Genomic DNA, 20,225 nt, shown 5'->3' on the forward strand with positions numbered 1-20,225 from the left:
CCACCCAGGTGCCCATGTTATTAAGTTTCCATTCAGACCTGTTATGTTGACTGCAATGCCTTACAACACAGTTCAAACTAAGTGTGTTCTATGTGAGAATTAAAATTATACAGTAGAGGGACCTCTGGCTGGTTTGGTCAGTGGAGCATGTGGCTCTTGATCTCAGGGTTGTGAGTTCAAGCGCCACATTGGATGTAAAGATACTTAAAAATATTGAAATAAAGCTATAGTAGAAAAGCTATATACTTCTTAGGGTTACATTTCTTATCTGATGAAAGTCAATGCCCTTAAGCTATTTAATTCAATGGAAACATTAGTTCAGAGACACTTGAAAAGGCAAGGCAGAAAGAATAGTTTGGAATTTATATACTGGAATCTGATATAGTAGTTGTGAACCTGAACATTTTTATCCTGGGAAAGTCTGAAATGCAGGGATAAATAAGACTACTTGTAATAACCCAATAGAAACTATATCATAAGCTTATTATGTGCCAACAAATTTTATTTAATATTTTGACATAACTACAATCTCTTTTTCGATGAGAGCTTTGATATTGAAGTGGGTTCACTGAAAATGAGAGCTATGTCAGAGAATTACATCTGAAATACACAAATCCTCACCTGGATATTTTAGTGGTATGGCAATAACTACTCTATAACCTTCTAAAAAATAAATACAAGTAGATGCGATGGTGAAATCTCTCCTTAAGGTCCTCTTTCTCAATAAACTATAATTCAGCAAACTTGACTTTTCAGTTTACCAAGAAAAGATTGGGTAATAAATGTAATCATAGAGTAGATAGTCATCAGCCCTGTCCAGAAAAATACTCTTTGAATGATTCAAGAGGAAAATAAAAAGCAAAAATGCAGAATTTGTTTCCCCATAAGCAAGACATGAGAATGGCCATGACCATTACTGAGCATTAATCATTTGACAACCTCCTTCCCATTAACCTCAAGAGATTATCGTGTCTCTTCCTTATTGTCAGGAGGCCTAGAGTTCTGTCCCAGCTTTGTTCCTACAGTCATAACTTGATCTTATCTTTAAAACTTTAAAACCCTTGTCTTTATTTTGAAACTGGAATAATAGAGGAACATAGTGTGATTGTTGCAAAACCATAGAAACTTGAGCTGAAAGAACCTTAAAGATTATCTTGTTACAGTTAATTTTTATTTTTTGGCAGAATTCTTTTTCTTAAGATTTTATTTCTTTATTTGAGAGAGACAGAGAGCATGAACGAGGGAGAGAGGGAAAGGGAGAAGCAGACTCCTCGCTGAGCAGGCAGTCTGATACCGGGGCTCGATCCCAGGACGTATCATGACCTGAGCCTAAGGCAGACACTTAACTGAGCCACCCAGGCTCCCCTTAGCAGAATTCTTATTCAAACAAAAATATAAGGAGTAAGAGGAAAGATAAACAGCTTTGGCTGAGAGTGGCTGCTCAGGCCCTGTGTGCTGGTCTCCCCGTGCCCTCCTCTGGTCCTTTAGGGGAGCCCTGAGGCTCCACAGCAAAACCCGAACCAGACTTAGTCTAGCCTCAGTTCACAGACAGTGAACAGAGGAACTTTCAGAGTTTGTTGCAAAGCAATAGCAGATTTAGGACACCTTGCTCCTTTGTTGTATCTACTGTCATAGCAACAAACATTTATTGAATGACATTTATTGAACAGACTAAGCGTGATAAATTCTTTACTTCCTTATCTCTTTTATTCTTACAATAACCCTCTGAGGTGTGGATACTGCAAAGATCAATGTAATAGATAAGAAAAATAAGGCAAAGGGAAAATAGATAAATTGCCCAAGGTCACATGGTCACCATGTTGTCCTCTCAGGCTTCAGCTGTTTGATCCATAAGGAGCTGGATAGGATAATTTCTGAAATGCACACCAGACTACAGCTCTAAAGCTTTATAATCTTATTTTAGGTTGTGAGACTTGTTCTTCCACCATGAGTTGTTTCCTCTGAACCAGTTACATTCTCTGAAGCCTACAGAGGGACATTTTAAAACAATTGTTTCAATTTATCAATCAGTTGAGTCTGACAATCTTTCACCTGTGAGCAAGTATGCCCATTGACCCAGTGTTTATTAAAGCAATCTATGGTATGATGGTGATAAATTGCTTTGGTCTTGGTCTTTGTGGTCGGAGAACAATGAAGCAGAAAGTGGCAGGACAAAAAGCTTCCTTTGAGATGATTATTTAGCAGTAGAAGCAGCAAAAAGATGCAGATAATGGTGGATAGACAGGAACCTGTAAGAGGAATTTAAGAACAGGCAGGTGAGAGGCAACAACAGGTAATGTGATCACGGTAAACTTGGAGCTATTTTTTATTATGCAAGTGGACACAAACCTACTAAGGAGATAGAGAATTTTGTTTTACAGTCCACTTGGCTAAAATCATAACTTTTTTTTTTTTTTTTGCATAAGAAACAAAACTTATGGGATGCCTGGGTGGCTCAGTGGTTGAATGTCTGCCTTTGGCTCAGGGCATGATGCCTGATGCCAAGTTCTGGGATCTCCCCCATCCGGCTCCCTGCAGGGAGCCTGCCTCTCCCTCTGCCTATCTCTCTGCCTCTCTCTGTCTCTCATGAATAAATAAATCATAAAAAAAAAATAAGAAAGAAACAAAACTTATTACCCAAATAATTCTTGAACTGTTGTGATGACCCTGCAAAGAGGAGAGCCATATTTTTATAAAGATAACCAATTCTTGAACTTCTACTGATGAATTATATACAAAGATGATTTGGTACATCAAAGTAGCATAATAGTTAATCTTCTTTATTTTGTTGTTTCAAATCATATTTAAACTCAAGATAGTTCACTACTTCCCTTGGTTTGAATTTCCTGCCCACAGGGTTAGAGTTCTTATCTCTGTATGCATGCCAACCTGCAGAACGGTGTTTTTCACTCAAAGAGTAAAATTAATGTGATTTTTACGAGAGGAATTATACTTTGGTTCTGCCTCTGACCTCTTCCTCTCTTCCAGCCTCATTCCCTGCTCTCTTCACAGTGTCTCTCTTTTCTACAGTAATTCCCAATTTCTTTTTTTTCTTTTTTTTTTAATTTTATTTTTTTTTAATTTTTATTTATTATTTATGATAGCCACACAGAGAGAGAGAGAGAGAGAGAGAGAGAGAGAGAGGCAGAGGCATAGGTAGAGGGAGAAGCAGGCTCCATGCACTGGGAGCCCGACGTGGGATTCGATCCCGGGTCTCCAGGATCGCGCCCTGGGCCAAAGGCAGGCGCTAAACCGCTGCGCCATCCAGGGATCCCAATTCCCAATTTCTTATAGTTTCCCAATACACTGGAATGTGTTATATCTTTGTACCTTAGTGCATACTCCTCCCCACCCTCAATGGAACAGCATCTCCTCTTTCTATTCCCAATAGGCCTCCTAACTCCTATTCACCATCTTACAATCTTCTCAGTTGTCATGTCCTCCTGGAAACTTCTACCACTAAAAAACTGCAGGGGGGATCCCTGGGTGGTGCAGTGGTTTGGCGCCTGCCTTTGGCCCAGGGCGCGATCCTGGAGACCCGGGATCGAATCCCACGTCAGGCTCCCGGTGCATGGAGCCTGCTTCTCCCTCTGCCTGTGTCTCTGCCTCTCTCTCTCTCTCTCTCTCTCTGTGACTATCATAAATTAAAATAAATAAATAAATAAATAAATAAATAAATAAATAAATAAATAAATAAATAAAATAAAAAACTGCAGGGAGGGAACCTGGGTGGCTCAGTGGCTGAGCATCTGCCTTTGCCTTGGGTTGTGATCCTGGGGTCCTGGGGTCAAGTTCCATATCAGGCTCCACAGAGGGAGCCTACTTCTCCCTCTGCCTATGTCTTGGCCTCTCTCTCTCTGTGTCTCATGAATAAATAAATAAAATCTTAAAAAAAAAAACTGCAGTGAATATTTTTCTATATATCTTTGCACATATTTCTGAGTGTGCCTTTCATGGGAATTATTAGAAGTGGATTTACTGTGACAATGATTATTAATATGTACAAGGGTCTTAACACACAGAAGACCTCATTCTCTTAAAATAATCAGGGATGATATAATGTTTGTAAAGTCAATCAGTTCTTCACTTGCAAATGACAGCACAAACCAGTGGCCCCTTCTGCTTCACTCCTCTTGACCCTGGGCTCTCCTGGTGCTGATACTACTTCCTTTTCATAAATGCTCCTGTTTTATTTCTGGGGGAACTTGTAAAGATCTGGCCCTTTTTTGTGCCAGAAATCTCCTCCTCTACCCCCTATTGCCCTGGACCTGTCTACCTGTCTCACTCACCTTCTACCACTTATGCCAAACAGAGGTTCCAGAATGCAGAAATCAGATTAAGAAGGGTCAAATGGTCAAATTTCAGGGACTTCCAGGGGCCTCGGGCTATGATTTATTACATTGGTGGCTTTCATGGTAATGCCCTAGGATTTTTAGGGGCCTCTAAGGGGAGAGACAGAAGGCAAGGGAAAGCCAAAACCAAAACCCCAGGTACTTCCTTTTGCACATCAATCAGTGTCTATTTTGCCTCTTTTATATGCAATGTGCTTGAGTAAGGTTTCATTTGAAGAGGAGATAGAAGAAGAAGAAGAAGAAGAAGAAGAAGAAGAAGAAGAAGAAGAAGAAGAAGAAGAAGAAGAAACAAAAACAAAGACAGAAACAAAACTACAAGACTTAAAAAAAAAAAAAAAAAAGGTCATTACTCTGATTTATGAGTTTATGAGTTTACCAAGGTTGAGTGGGCTGGCCTAGGAACCTCACCTCACCATTATGTTTCAACTTTGGTCTTTTTTGGAAAACGCATTCATTCATTAATCTTAAAGTGACCAATTTGTCCTGGCTTGCCTGATATTTTCTTGGTTTTAGCACTGAAATTCTGTGTTCTGGGAACCCCATTGGTTCCGGGCAATGCCACCTTATTCCACTCATTCTTTCCACCCATTTATTAAAAAAAAAAAAAAAAAAAAATCACTGAGCAGTTACCACATGCCACGCACTGTACTAGACACTGGAAAATAAAGAAAAACTTTGAAAGAGTGACTGGGTGGCTCAGTTGATTAAATATCTGACTCTTGATTTTGGCTCAGGTCATGATCTCAGGGTTGTGAGATTGAGCCCCAAGTTGGGCTCCAAGCACTGGGCATTGAGCCTGCTTAAGATTTTCTTTTCCTCTGCCCCTCCACACCTCCTGCTTGTGTGCTCTCTCTCTAAAAATAAAAAAATAAAAACTTTGACAAAGTCCCTGACCTTGAGGCATTCACAGAGGAGCAGGTTCAGAAGGACACTAACATTCAAGAACAACAAACAACAACGAAACCTTGGTAAATGACACTACAGAGCAGTCTTCAAAACTGAATGTTTCCATCATAAAAATACTGAGCATTCACCCAAATATATTATATCTATGAATTATACTTATGTCCATAATAATAAGAGGTAAAACTGTATGGCACTACTAAGTGCCAAGTATTGTTCTAAATGCCTTACAGGGATCCCTGGGTGGCGCAGCAGTTTGGCGCCTGCCTTTGGCCCAGGGCGCGATCCTGGAGACCCGGGATCAAATCCCACATCGGGCTCCCGGTGCATGGAGCCTGCTTCTCCCTCTGCCTATGTCTCTGCCTCTCTCTCTCTCTCTCTCTCTCTGTGTGACTATTATAAATAAATAAAAATTAAAAAAAAAATAAATGCCTTACAAACAGTGGCTCAGTTAACCCTCACAACAACTTCGAAGTAAGTACTATTATCATACCCATGGTGTTTTAAAAACAGCTACAAATTCTTTGGCATGCCTTCCATCAGAAGGTCTAATTCCTCATCCCTTGAAGCTGACCTGACCTTAGTGACTTGCTTGGTTAATAGAATGCAGGAGGAGTGATATTTGGGGACCTCTGAGGTTATGTTACTAAATGGCCCATTCTGGGGGAAGTCTGATGTCAGTTGAAGAAACACAAGTTGGACAGTGGAGAAATATCCAAGTGGCCCAGCTATTAAAGTCCTCCTAACCCAGGTATGAGGTACACAAGTGAAGAAATCTACAGATAATTCCAGTCCCAGTCCACATATGGCTGCAACCATACGAGGGATCCCAAATGAGAACCACCCAGAGTCCAGTTATCCTCCAAAACTCTAGAAGATAATAATGAAGTATTAAGTCTTCAAGTCTTAGATTGGTTTGTAATGCAATAATAGGTAATTGGAACACAATCTACTTTATAGATGAGAAAACTGAGACACAGCATGGTTAAGTAACTTGATCAAATCAAACCCAGCCAGCAAGTAGCAGAGCCAGCATTTGAGTCCAGGCAGTTTAGCTTCAGCATCCACTGAAGTGTTCTGCCTTTGCCTTAAAAAAAAACTTACTCAGTGATGCCTGGGTGGCTCAGTGGTTGGACATAAATGAAATCTAAAAAAAAAAAGAAAGAAAGAAAGAAAGAAAGAAAGAAAGAAAGAAAGAAAGAAAGAAAGAAAGAAAAAGAAAATCCTAAGGAATCTTCTGAAAAACCTGTTAGAATTAAGAAATAAAATCATCAAGAATAAGATCACTAACAACAAAACCCAATTGTATTTCTAAACACTAGAAAGGGACAATTCAAAAATGAAATTAGGAAAAAGAAAACAATTGTATTTATAATAGCATCAAAAAATAAATACTTAAGAATACATTTACAAAACAAATGCAAATCTTGTGCTCTGAAAACCAAAAACTGTTGAAAGAAAGTTTAAAAGACTAAATAAGTGGAAAGGTAACCTATGTTCGTGGATTGGAAGACTTAATACTGTTAAGATGGCATTACTCTCCAAATTGATCTACACATTCAACATGGCCCCTATCAAATTCCCAGCTGTCTTCTTTGCAGAAATTAGCAAAATGATGCTAAAAATAATACAGAAATGCAAAGGATGCAGAATAACCAAAACAATCTGGAAAAAGAAGAACAAAGTTGGATGACTCACACATCCTGATTTGGAACTTAATACAAAGCTATAATAATTAGGAGAGGGATCCCTGGGTGGTACAGCAGTTTGGCGCCTGCCTTTGGCCCAGGGCGCGATCCTGGAGACCCGGGATCGAATCCCACATCGGGCTCCTGGTGCATGGAGCCTGCTTCTCCCTCTGCCTATGTCTCTGCCTCTCTGTCTCTCTGTGACTATCATAAATAAAAAAAAAAAAATTAAAAAAAAAATAATTAGGAGAGGGATCCCTGAGTGGCGCAGCGGTTTAGTGCCTGCCTTTGGCCCAGGGCGCGATCCTGGAGACCCGGGATCGAATCCCACGTCGGGCTCCCGGTGCATGGAGCCTGCTTCTTCCTCTGCCTGTGTCTCTGCCTCTCTCTCTCTCTCTGTGTGACTATCATAAATAAATAAAAATTAAAAAAAAATAATTAGGAGAGTGGTATACTGGCATAAAAATAGATGTGTAGATCAATAGAATAAAATTTAGAGTTTAGAAACAAACCCTCATATTTACAGTAAATTGATTTTTGACAAGGAGGTGAGGCAATTTGATGAATAGAGAATACTTTCAGCAAATGGTACTAAGAGAAATGGATGTCACATGCAAAAAAATAAAGTTGGACTCCTATCTCACATTATATAAAATGATTAACTTAAAATGAATCATAGACCTAAATGTAAGAACTAAAACTATAAATGAGCTAAACTAGAGGTACAAATTTTCAAGACTTTGGATTGGATTCGGCTATGGTTTTTTAGAAATGACACCAAAAGCACAAGGACTACCACTTCCCCAAAGAAAAGATACATCGATCATTACTAAAATGTTTAACTGTTTTAGCTTTCAGTGACATCATCAAGAAAGTGAAAAGACAAACTACAGATTGGGAGAAAATATTTGCATATCATACATATATCTGATAAAGGCATTCTTAAAATAGCAAGAATGTGGAAAAATTTGAACTCTTGTACATTGTCACTAATAATGTAAAATGGAGTGGCTACTGTGGTTAAGAGTTTGGTGGTTCCTCCTAAAGTAAAACATAGAATTATCATATGACCTAGCAATTCTACCCCCAGGAATACACCCAAAAGGATTGAAATCAAGTGCTCAAACCAATGCTTTTATGCCATTGTTCATAGCAGTGTTATTCACAATAGCCAAAAGAACTGGAAACAACTCCAATACCCATCCAGGGATGAATAGATAAATAAAATGTGGTATATTCACATAACAGAATACTAGTCAGCCATAGAAACGAGTAAAGCACCAATAAATGCTACATCATGAATGAATTCTGAAAGCATGCTAAGTTAAAGAAGTCAGACAAAAAAGGTTGTATGATTTCACTTATATGAAATACCCAGAATAGGCAACTCAGAGAGATAGGATGTCTATTAGTGGTTGCCAGGGATTGGGGGAGAAAGGAATGAGGAGCAACTGCTGATGAATACAGAGTTTCTTGTTGGGGTGATGAAGGTGTTTTAGAATTAGACAGTGATGATAACTGCACAAGTCTGTGAATATATTACAAGCCATGGATTTATAACCTTAAACTGGTAAACTATATGGTTGAATTAGTTAGAATTCCCCAGAGAAACAGAACCAATAGGATATATGTATGTAGATATTCATAAGAGGAAATTTATTATAAAAATTGGCTTAGTGATTAGGAGGACTAAGTTCCACAATCTGCTATCTACAAACTGATTAACCAGGAGAGCTGGCTGTGCAATTCAGTTCAAATCTGAAGGCCTGAGAATCAAGGGAGCAGATGGTGTAATTCCTAGTCTTGACCTTCCCAGTCTAAGAAAGGGAATTCACCTTTCCTTCTTCTTTGTGTTCTATTCCTGGCACTCAATGGATTGGATGATGCCCACCCACTACTGGTAAGAGAGGATCTTCTTTTCTCATTTTATGAATCAAATGCTATATCTTTCAGAAACACTCCCACAGACAAATGCAGAGAAACTGTTTGCCAGCTATCTAGGCATCCTTTAGCTCAGTCAAGTTGACACATAAAATTAACCACTACAAAAAAAAATAAAAAATAAAAAAAATAAAATAAAATTAACCACTACATATGGTATGTCAATTATATATCAATAAAGTTGTTACATTTACCATGATTCAGGTGAAAATCAATCAAAAGCTATGTATAACTTCCAATGCAAGTGTTGGAAAAGTATGAAAATACAACAGAGATTAAATGGGATAATGCAAGTTCTATGTTTCTAAGTATAAAATTTATATTTTCATAGCATCAGTTGGTGACTGACATAAAATTCCATTATTAAGGAGTATTTAAATATTATATTCAAATGTTCTAAGTGTCATACTTCCCTTCCTTAGCTTTTCCACAGATGCTAAATTTTACCTTTGGCTCAGACTCTACAACTAAAGGGAGAATAAAAAAATATGATTCTCTTAACTGGTAGTTGTGAAATTAAGATTAATCTGCAGGCAGAATAGGTGAAATAAAATGGTTTAAAAATTTTTGTGATATAGGGATCCCTGGGTGGCGCAGCGGTTTGGCGCCTGCCTTTGGCCCAGGGCACGATCCTGGAGACCAGGGATCGAATCCCACGTCGGGCTCCCGGTGCATGGAGCCTGCTTCTCCCTCTGCCTGTGTCTCTGCCTCTCTCTCTCTCTCTGTGACTATCATAAATAAATAAAAATTAAAAAAAAAATTAAAAAAAAATTTTTTTGTGATATATAACTCATTCTTCAAATAAGATGTAAATTGGAAGTCTAGCATATGGAACAGATGAAAATGTAAATGGAGCTCCTTTGGTTGAGATATGGAGAGAAGGAAGCCCTTGCCTCCATATCCACTCCTACAAAAATATCTCAGCACAGCCAAGTCAGCAGCTCTTTACTGTTCCATGGAGCAAAGTTTATTTTTTTTAATTTTTGTTTTGTTTTATTTTATTTAGAGAGGAAGGCAGGGAGGCACAGAGGGAGAGGGAGAGAATCCTAAGCCGACTCCTCACTAAGTGTAGAGTCTCACACAGGGCTCAATGTCTCTGAGATCATGCCCTGAGCCACAATTAAGAGTGAGCTGCTTAACTAAGCCACCCAAGTGCCCTTTAAAAAAACATTATTAATTTATTTAAAGATTATTTATTTGAAAGGGAGAGAGAAACTGGGAAAGGCAGAGGCAGAGAGAGAATCTCAAGCAGATTCTCTGCTGGGTCTGGAGCCCGGCGTGGGGTCAGCACGGGGCTAGGTTCAGGGCTCGCTCTCACATCCATGAGATCAAGGATCCCATGCTCTACCTACTGAGCAAGCCAGGCACCCCTAATGGAGCACAGTCTAAACAGTATGGTGACTCAGCACACCAGTTTTTGACAAAGTACATAAATTCCATGGGCTTCCATTTCCTATCTGTCAGATGAGAGGTTGAACTAAAACCCCTTGAAAGCTCCCTTCTACTCTCAAAGTCTATCATTATAGCACTAAATTTAGTTTAGTTAGCACTAAAGCAGCTAACAAAAAGGCTATTATCAATTGGCTTCCAAAATTTTTACCAATCACCCCAGAGCTTAAGGAGTTTATTTAAATGATTTATTTATTTGTTTTGAGAGAGAGAGCAAGCATGAGGGGGGGAGGGGCAGAAGGAGAGGGAGAAAGAATCCCAAGCAGACTTTGTATGGAGTGCAGAGCTCGACAGGGGGGACTTACCCCACAACCCTGAGACAAGACCAAGAGTCACACGCCCAAGTGAGTGAGCCACCTAGGTGCCCCCAGAGCTTAAGGAATTCGAACAAAGATCAAAACAAGCCTTCAGCTTTCCCAAACTTCTAAAATACTGTCAAAGTAAACTGGATGAAAACAGAGAGTAAGGGAAAGGTTTATATCAAAGTCAATGAAATAGTTTGAACAAAGAGCATCTGGTTTCCATTGATCTTTCTTATCTCTTAGATAAAGGTAGTTAATGGCCCATAAATACAAAGGATATGCTTATCTCAGGAGGAAGGAGGAGGGCAGCATCTCAAGGAGAAGCAAACACAAGGACCTCTACGGAGATGAGAAACTGGTCACTGATCAGATAGCTGGGAGCAGGCAAACACTTGAAGATTTAAGAAAAAGAAACTAGTTGAAGAGCTGGGGGGTGGGCAGAGCAGAGATTTGTGCTGGCTAAAATGCTGCCAGCAGAGAGGCTGTGTTAATAAAGAACATGGCAGCTTTCACACAGAAACATCTGAAGGAGAGCTTCAGCAGGTTTTCTTCTAGAAACATGGTCCTAGAAATGCCTGGGTGGCTCAGTGGTTGAGTGTCTGCATTTGGCTCAAGGTGTGATCCCTGGGTCCTGGGATCAAATCCCACATTGGGCTCCTATAGGGAGCCTGCTTCTCCCTCTGCTGTGTGTCTCTGCCTCTCTCTCTCTGTCTGTGTCTTTCATGAATAAATAAAATCTTTAAAGGAAAGAAAGACAGAAAGATAGATCCTAACTCTTTGGTACTCAAATTGGGGGTCATGGACCAGCAGCATGGGCAGTACAGTAAGTATATTAGAAATGCAGAGGGGTGCCTGGGTGACTCAGTTGGTTAAGTACCTGACTTCAGCTCAGATCATGATCTCAGCATCTTGGGATCAAGCCTCGGCATTAAGCAATCCCCCACTGGGCTCTGCACTTGGCAAGGAGTCTACTCCCCTTCTCTCTCCCTCTGCCCCTCCCCCTGCTCATGTGCAAGCCGGTGTGCTCTTTCTCTCTTTCTCAAATAAATAAATAAAATCTTAAAAAAAAAAAAAAAAAGGAAATGTAGGTGTGGGTCCAACTCACACCTACTAAATCAGAATCCACATTTTAACAAGATTGCTGGTGATCATGTGTTAAAAGTTTGGGTGTAGCTGGAACACCAGCTTCACAAAGATAGCAACTATGCTGTGATACCTAGTGATAGAGAAAACTCCCAAGCATTCAAACTATTGTATCTGAGTTCCATCCATCTTAATAAAGAAAAGGCTAAAAGTTAAAATAAATAAAAACCTTCATGCCAAAAATCATTAAAATTATCCTTCAATCTGGGAAAAAGTCAGTATAAGCATAGATTAATTCCAGTTAATCCTGAATGTGATAAGTAAAGATGATACGAGATTAAACAATCCTGAGTTCTCATCACAACCCCCCCCCTTTTTTTTCTTTTCTCTTTTCTGTATCTCTATGACATGCATGATAGATGCTAACTGAATTTATTGCAGTAATCATTTCACAATATATGCACGTTGAATATATGCTGTTCACCTTAAATTTATATACTAATGTATGCCAATTTTATCTTCTTTTTTAAAAAAGATTTTATTTATTTATTCATGAAAGAAGAGAGAGAGGCAAAGACACAGGCAGAGGGAGAAGCAGGCTTCCTGCGAGGAGCCTGATGTGGGACTCGATCCCAGGACCCAGGGATCACACCCTGAGCAGAAGGCAGATGCTCAACCACTGAGCAGATGCTCAACCCAGGCATCCCTGCCAATTTTATCTTAACAAAACTGGAGAAAAATTAATCAATGGATATAAAGAAGCTGAATTGTAATATTTTTACTATCTAGTAAATCTTACCTGTAAGACCCAAGAAGGTTGAGTCTATATGTACTTCACTTACCTAACACATTGCCTTACAAATAACCAACATTCAACAAATATTTGCAAAAATTAATGAAAATACAACTGGTACTTTAAAGGGTAAGTATCATGGTATGTGAATTACATCTTGAAAACAAAACAAAAAAACAAGATACAATTGGGAACTGTGGCATGCCAGGAATATACCAGACTGTAAGCTCCATGAGGGCAGGGGACATGTCTGATTTGTTCAACATAATACCCCTAGCACAAATTTAGCATACAACTACTGCATTGCTCAGGAAATATGAGTAAAGGAATGGATGGATAAGTGAATGGGAGGTCACTTCTCTACGAGTATACCTGAAAATGGAATAGACAACTACTGTTGGAGAAATCTACTCTTTTTTTTTTTTTTTTTAGAAATCTACTCTTTAATCCAAAGATTCCTGTGAAATTCAAACCAAATTTACCTGACGCTGAAAAGGACACGAGGGACACCTGGATGGCTCAGTGGTTGAGCAGCTACCTTCAGCTCAGGGCATGATCCCAGTCTGGGGATCCAGTCTCACATCAGGCTCTGTGAGGAGCCTGCTTCTCCCTCTGCCTATGTCTCTGCCTCTCTCTCTCTGTGTCTCGAATGAATGAATGGATGAATGAATGAATGAAATCTAAAAAAAGAGCACGAATATGACGTGAATAGATATCATTTGATACTTACCATCATAACTTAATGATTTTCAGTAGAATTTCAATAGTTTAAACTTTACTAGGGATGGGCAGAGAATAACATTTTTTTTAATTTTTAAAAAGATTTTATTTATTTATCCATGAGAGACATAGAGAGAGAGGCAGAGACACAGGCAGAGGGAAAAGCAAGCTCCATACAAGGATCCTGATATCAGACTCGATCCCGGAACTCTGGGATCATGCCCGGAGCCAAAGGCAGATGCTCAACTGCTGAGCCACCTAGGCATCTCAAAAATTTTTTTTAAATAAACAAACTTTGCCATACATAAAATGGGGGTAGATTTTAGCCTAATATGGGTCTAATTTAGCCTAATATGGGGAATGCCCATATTAGGTGTCATGTGTAATGTCTTACACATTCTAGTTTTTAAAGATATTTTTAGAAATGCTACTTACATGGCCACATTATCTATAAAGCAGTTCCTCTGCATGAATCCTGCCATGTAGGCCTGGGAAATACTGGGAAAATTTATCTTTGGCCCTTCCAGGATTTTCTTTTTTCTTTTTCTATTTCTTTTATTTTTTATTTTTATCTTTTAAAGATTTTATTTATTTATTCATGAGAGACACACAGAGAGAGGCAGAGACAGGCAGAGGGAGAAGCAGGCTCCACGTAGGGAGCCTCCTGTGGGACTTGATCCCAGGACTCCAGGATCATACCCTGAGCCATAGGCAGAAGTTCAACCACTGAGTCACCCAGGCACCCCTCTTTTTTCTTTTTATTTATTTTTTAAGATTTTATTTATTTATGCATGAGAGAGAGAGAGAGACAGGTAGAGGGAGAAGCAGGCTCCATGCAGGGAGCCCAATGTGGGACTCAATCCGGGGTCTCCAGGATCCCACCCTGGGCTGAAGGCGGCACTAAACCACTGAGCCACTGGGGCTGTCCTCTTTTTTCTTTTTAAAAAGATTTTATTTATTTATTTATTTATTTGAGAGTGAAAGAGAGGAAGAGAATGAGCATGTGAATGTGCTTGAGTTGGGGGAGAGGCAAACGGAGAGGGAGAGAGAAAATCTTGACTAGACTCTGTGCTGAATGTGGAGCCAGACTCAGGGCTCCATTCCAGGTCCCTGAGACCATGACTTGAGACAAAATCAAGAGTCATAAGTAAGCATAACTGACTGAACCACCCTGACTCCCCTCGAGATTTTTTTATTAAAAAAAAATAGAGTAATATTTAGCATGTACAAAAGAATACATGTTATAATTAATATGTGACTATGTGTTCTGCTTAAGAACAAGAACAAAAAAAAAAAGAAAAAGAAAGAAAAAAAAAAGAACAAGAACATTATCAATATCAGGATTTACTTCCTTTGGGGATCTTATACCTATTTCTGAAGGATTCTGGCTTCTAGATATCTGGCATTGAGATAAAAGTTTGAGAAATATATATTCAGTAAGGTATTACTTGCTGAGAATTGCTTTAGATTTACCATTCTTGAATGTCTAAAAATTTGAAGCATTCTTTCTGATAATAAAAGTGTATGTATTCATTATAGAATTTTTTGAAAATAGGGAAACATATGAAGAAAATAATAATCCCACTATCTCCAGATAGATGTTAACATTTTGAAATATGCATGTACACACATCGACACACTCACATAAGAATGCACCATTAGGTGTCTTGAGTTCCTTTCAAGACATAAAGATATGAGTTCCTAATAGTGGAATTTCAGGCGTTGTGGCAGGCTGGTGGGAAATTTATTTGGGATTAAACAAAATTGTATCAAACAAAACATTGCATTTACAACAAGATAGCATTATAGTGATGCTCCTCAGATATTCAGTTATTAAGTAACACAAATAGCTCTAGGGCTATGAGATGGGTGTTAATAATTTCAGTGTAATTCACACAAACTGGCATTGAATTCATATACTCACAATAAGATAAGAGTATTCAGCCAAATTCATGCAAAGTAAGCATATGCCTGATGCCTCATGCATTCACATGTTCACAGATATAAATTTACCCAGACTGATGGGTGGTGGCAGAGCCAAAGGGTTGGAACAGTGAAATGACACCAGACAGAACCAGAGTGCCAGGAAACCTTAGTTCCTCCTAATAAACTACCCACAAACCAGACAAAGCTGGGTAGGCAAGTGTGTCTGTGTCTGGGAGGTGAATGAGGAGATGAGAGTTAAATGAAAGACAGACAGGTTTCAAGTGTATATCACATGAATGTCTTTTCTAATTGAGCGATGGCAACTAGTCTAGCAGGTTCTTGTCCCCTTGAGGGAAAATCTTGTGCAAACAGGTAACTCTTGCATAAGGTTTTTTTTTGCATTAACAAATTTTGGTTTTTATGTGAGGACCCTCCACCAAAGAAGAGATCATATTGAGAGACTAAGAAAGATGCTTCTCTGGCTGAGCTAATATTTCCCTGTTGGTTTTAGTGTCTAGGACGTAAGGGAAACAGTAACTCAGTGTAAGGGGTGTGTAGGTGGAGTTTGGGGGTGTCAAGTTCAGGAATTTGAATTGGGAGACAAGCTCAGGTTGGGACAGAAGTGCAAAAACATGCCAGAGGTAGGATCCAAAATATGAGAAGCCAAATAAACTAAAATTGGAGTCTAAAGCCACACTCAAAAATCACAGTGTTGAGGCAGAAAAGACCAACAGTAAAATCCAGAATACAAGGAAAGTACAGGAAGACTGATGTCATATAGTAAGCTTCTGTACATTTTTCTAAAGAGGACTGAACATGTAAACAGTTGTCTGCACGAGTGGATCTGGCAAGCTTGGAGGCAGACAAGGTCACTTCATCACTCATAAGGCAAAAGGTTCATATCCGTCAGCCATCCTAGATATCTAACTATATGGTATGCTATAGATTAAATCAGCCAGTATAGGTACTTAGCGAACAATATATTTTTTAAAGATCTTATTTATTTATTTGAGAGAGAGCAACAGAAAGAGCACAAGAGAAAACATGAGCCAGGGGGGCAGGTCAGAGGGAGAGGGAGAAGCTGACTCCTCCCTGAGCAGAGAGCGGGATACCCTGAGATCATGACCTGAGCCAAAGGCAGATGCCCAACAGACTGAGCCACCAAGGCACCTCATTTAGCAAGCAATAGTAAGCAAATAAATTAGTATACCTTACATTTATTTCAATGATTATATTGAGAATTTGTTTCAATTATTATCCTCAGAATTCTCCGTTGTGATGTTTGATTTATATTCTCGGATTTATATTCTCTGATTTATCAGAGAAATGACCATACGTATGCCATAGCAAACTATCGCTAAAAATCTAAAAATAATAGACCAATCTTGTAAAAGCCCCTTGCTCATTAATCACGTGCATCATAGTTTTGCTGGATTTGATGTTCCCAGAATAAGTGCTTTAGGTTTCAAATTCAGGATTCTGGTCATTTTTTATTTGTTTGGGTTCCATAGCTGTAAATTATGTTTGGTGTTAACTTGACTAATGTTTTGTTGTCCAAACAACTGGATTTGACAAGCAGTAATGGTTAACCAAGAGGTTGACAATCACATTTTTACTTTCCTCTTCTAATACAAAAATCCATATAGGGCTATTGTTTAACACTATGTTTAGATGATACCTGCATCAGGCAAGGTTTTATTGTAAACGTATACACAGGCTATAAATATAATAGCACATTTTGGTTCTATTCCCAGAGTAGGAAGGCTTCTTTCTTTTTTTTTTTTTTTTTTAAAGATTTTATTTATTAATTCATGAGAGACATAGAGAGAGAGGCAGAGACACAGGCAGAGGGAGAAGCAGGCTCCTCGCAGGGAGCCCGACGTGGGACTCGATCCCGGGTCTCCAGGAATCAGGCCCTGGGCCGAAGGCGGCGCTAAACCGCTGAGCTACCCGGGCTGCCCAGGAAGGCTTCTTTCTAACTAAACCTGAATATGTCTTTTAGAAGGTCCCATCAAGGACAGTCCCCACATTTCAGGCCAATCTAGTCTTAAAATTCCACCAGTAACAAGAGCTCAATGAGATTTTTCTCCAGCTTCTTGGAGTCCAGACTATTCTCTTGCTACACAAAAAATTACTTTAACACTTAATTGAGGTTTGGTTTTCTTAATTTCCCTTACTCCCCAGATCAGTTAAAGGTCTTTATCAGTTCTTCTGACAGCTTTGTTCTCTTTCCACTTGGCTTAAGAATAAAGAGATGATAGTCACAAAGACACATCCTTACACTGAGAGAGTAAACTTCAAATCTGCAGGGAGTCATTTGCTATTCTCTTAAAAACAGAGCAAACCTCCCTTACCAATAGCAATCCAGCTGTTTTGTTTTTGTTTCCTGCACCATCTACTTCTCATAGAAAGTTTAACATTTCGACTTTTACCAAAGCAAACTCTTCATTTAAACATTGTATAGCTTTTATTAAATGATTGTAATATGTATTCATTAGAAATACAGTTAAGCAAATTGAAGGAAATAAATTCTCCATGACATCACCAGTCTTCCTGGCAGGGTTTTCCTACATATGTGTATGCATATGTATATTCACACTAATTTAAAAAGCAATCATCTGTGCATACTGTTTTTTTCAGCCTGTGCTTTTCCATATGAAAAATATACTTTACAGCATCATCATTCTTATTATGATATACTCCAGTCCATCTCATAGATGTTCCACATGCAATTGTTGAATATTTGCTATTTTATTTATATTAAATATTTTATTTATTTATTCATGAGAGAGGCAGAGACATAGGCAGAGGGAGAAGCAGACTTCCCGCAGGGAGCCCTAATGCGGGACTTGATCCTGAGACTCTGGGATCATGCCCTGAACATAAGGCTCAACCACTGAGCAACCCAGGTGGCCCGAATATTTGCTATTTTAAATTATGTTTCGCTATAGGGTTTAAATATTCCTCTAATGGCCTTAACTAAAATTTAATTAAGAGGTAGGCTTAGTTAAAAAAATAAAAAGAGGTAACCTTATTTTTTAGTTAAAATTTCTGCAAACGGCCTCATTGGATAAAAAGCTATACATAGTTGTAAGATTAGATAAACATGGTCAAACTGCCCTGCTGAAAGTACATAGGAAGGAACACTTCTTAGTTTATAAAAATGCCTTTTCCTCAACAAGAACACTTCCCCTTTTTATCCTTTTTTCCCCTTCTCTTTGCTCATCTGCTGGATGAAAGGCAGTATCTCATTGTTTTATTTTTCCCCGATTACTAGTAAATGCAAATATTTATTTATCAGATATTTGCTTATATTTGTTTGCCATTGGCATTTCATCTGAGTTGTCCTTTTTTTAATTCATTTTTCCATTTAAATATCATATTTTATGCCATTTCTTATCTAAATGTGCTGTTTGCATTTTTATTATTGATTTGAAAGAGCCATTTGTATATATGTGCAATAGCAGACTTTAATATATATATATATATTTTTTAAAGATTTATTTATTTATTTATTTATTCGTGATAGACATAAAGAGAGAGAGAGGCAGAGACACAGGAGGAGGGAGAGCAGGCTCCATGCCGGGAACCTGACGCGGGACTCGATCCCGGGACTCCAGGATCGCGCCCTGGGCCAAAGGCGGCGCCAAACCACTGAGCCACCCAGGGATCCCTAGACTTTAATATATTTATTATAACTTTCTCCATAATAAAATCTCCCAAATTGAAAAACTCCAGAATATATTTTAATTAGTGATAAATTCAATACATTAACGTTCATTAATGTATTAGAATTTACAAGGCAGGGCAGCCCCGGTGGCACAGCAGTTTAGCTAGCGCCGCCTGCAGCCCAGGGTGTGATCCTGGAGACCCGGGATTGAGTCCCACGTCGGGCTCCCTCCATGGAGCCTGCTTCTCTCTCTGCCTCTCTTTCGCTCTCTCTGAATAAATAAATAAATAAATCTTAAAAAAAAAAAAAAGAATATACAAGGCAGATGTCAGAAAGAGTAAAGTAGCTCTATGTGTGGTGGCATGGAAAGATGTCCATGATATACTTTTGAGGGAGAAAGATTACATGCAAAATATCACTTAGAAGAACTCTTATTTTGAAAAAGTTTTATATTTAGTCCTATGCTTCACTGACCGGGCTAGCCAGGTGCCCCACAAACTACTATTAATAAGAGAAAAGATTTAATAATGACCTACAAGAAAAAAGAGAAATATCTTTTTATTTATTTTTAAGTAGGCTCCCTGCCAATTCAGGGCTTAAATTCATCACCCTGATCAGAAGCTGAGCTGAGATCAAGAGTCAGATGCTTAACCTACTGAGCCACCAAAGTGCCCTGATAAATATCTTTATATGTCAAAATACTGAGTGATACATAAATTCAAATGGAACAAATTGGAATAGTGTTATCAAAGATGCTTTATGTATAATATTCTTGGATAATGTTGTAAAGGCAAAAATCTATGTTAAATATGGTTGAATTTTAGTTTTTTTTTGTTTGTTTTAGGTTTTTTTGATAGCAGTTTGCATGTTCTATTTAAACAGGCTTTTAATAAATGATTTACTGTGATCAAAAGGACATACTGATGATTCTCTTTTGTGTAAAAACACATTTGTCAGGATTAATGAATATTCATTTGTTATGGAAATTACAACAATGAATAGATATATCTCTCTTTTTTCTTTCTTTTTCATTTTTATTTACTTGAGCGAGAATGTTGGAGAGAGAGAACGAGTGGGGTGGGGGTAGAAGGAGAGGGAGAGGGAGAAGCAGACTCCTTGCTGAGCAGGGAGTCTGACACAGGGCCATCCCAGGACCTTGAGATCACAACCTGAGCCAAAGGCAGATGCTTAACCAACTGGGTCACCCAGGCACCCCTATAATAAACAATATTTTTAATTCAAGTAGGAGTGGCAGCTCTAGGTGTACAAAGTTTGGGTAAATGAAGGCCACTAGATCTGCTCAAAATCTCTGCTTTCACACAAAATGCACTAACCTCTCCCCCAATCTTCTCTTGGCAGTATCTCCCGTCACTGTTTAGTCACTTCATGTGAAAATGT

The 20,225-nt window shown here is 38.7% G+C and overlaps 1 long non-coding RNA gene across 1 annotated transcript in view; it reads right to left on the bottom strand.

The window, feature by feature from the left end:
- Positions 1 to 1,685: 1,685 nt before the first annotated feature.
- Positions 1,686 to 20,225, bottom strand: part of LOC111098061 — a 34,239-nt gene continuing 15,699 nt past the window's right edge. The window contains exon 3 of the long non-coding RNA XR_005366806.1: positions 1,686 to 2,249. This is a non-coding gene — a long non-coding RNA (uncharacterized LOC111098061). The remainder of the gene's footprint in view (positions 2,250 to 20,225) is intronic.

Source organism: Canis lupus, chromosome 11 (genome assembly GCF_011100685.1).
Source record: "Canis lupus familiaris isolate Mischka breed German Shepherd chromosome 11, alternate assembly UU_Cfam_GSD_1.0, whole genome shotgun sequence".
Classification (NCBI taxonomy): Eukaryota; Metazoa; Chordata; class Mammalia; order Carnivora; family Canidae; genus Canis; species Canis lupus.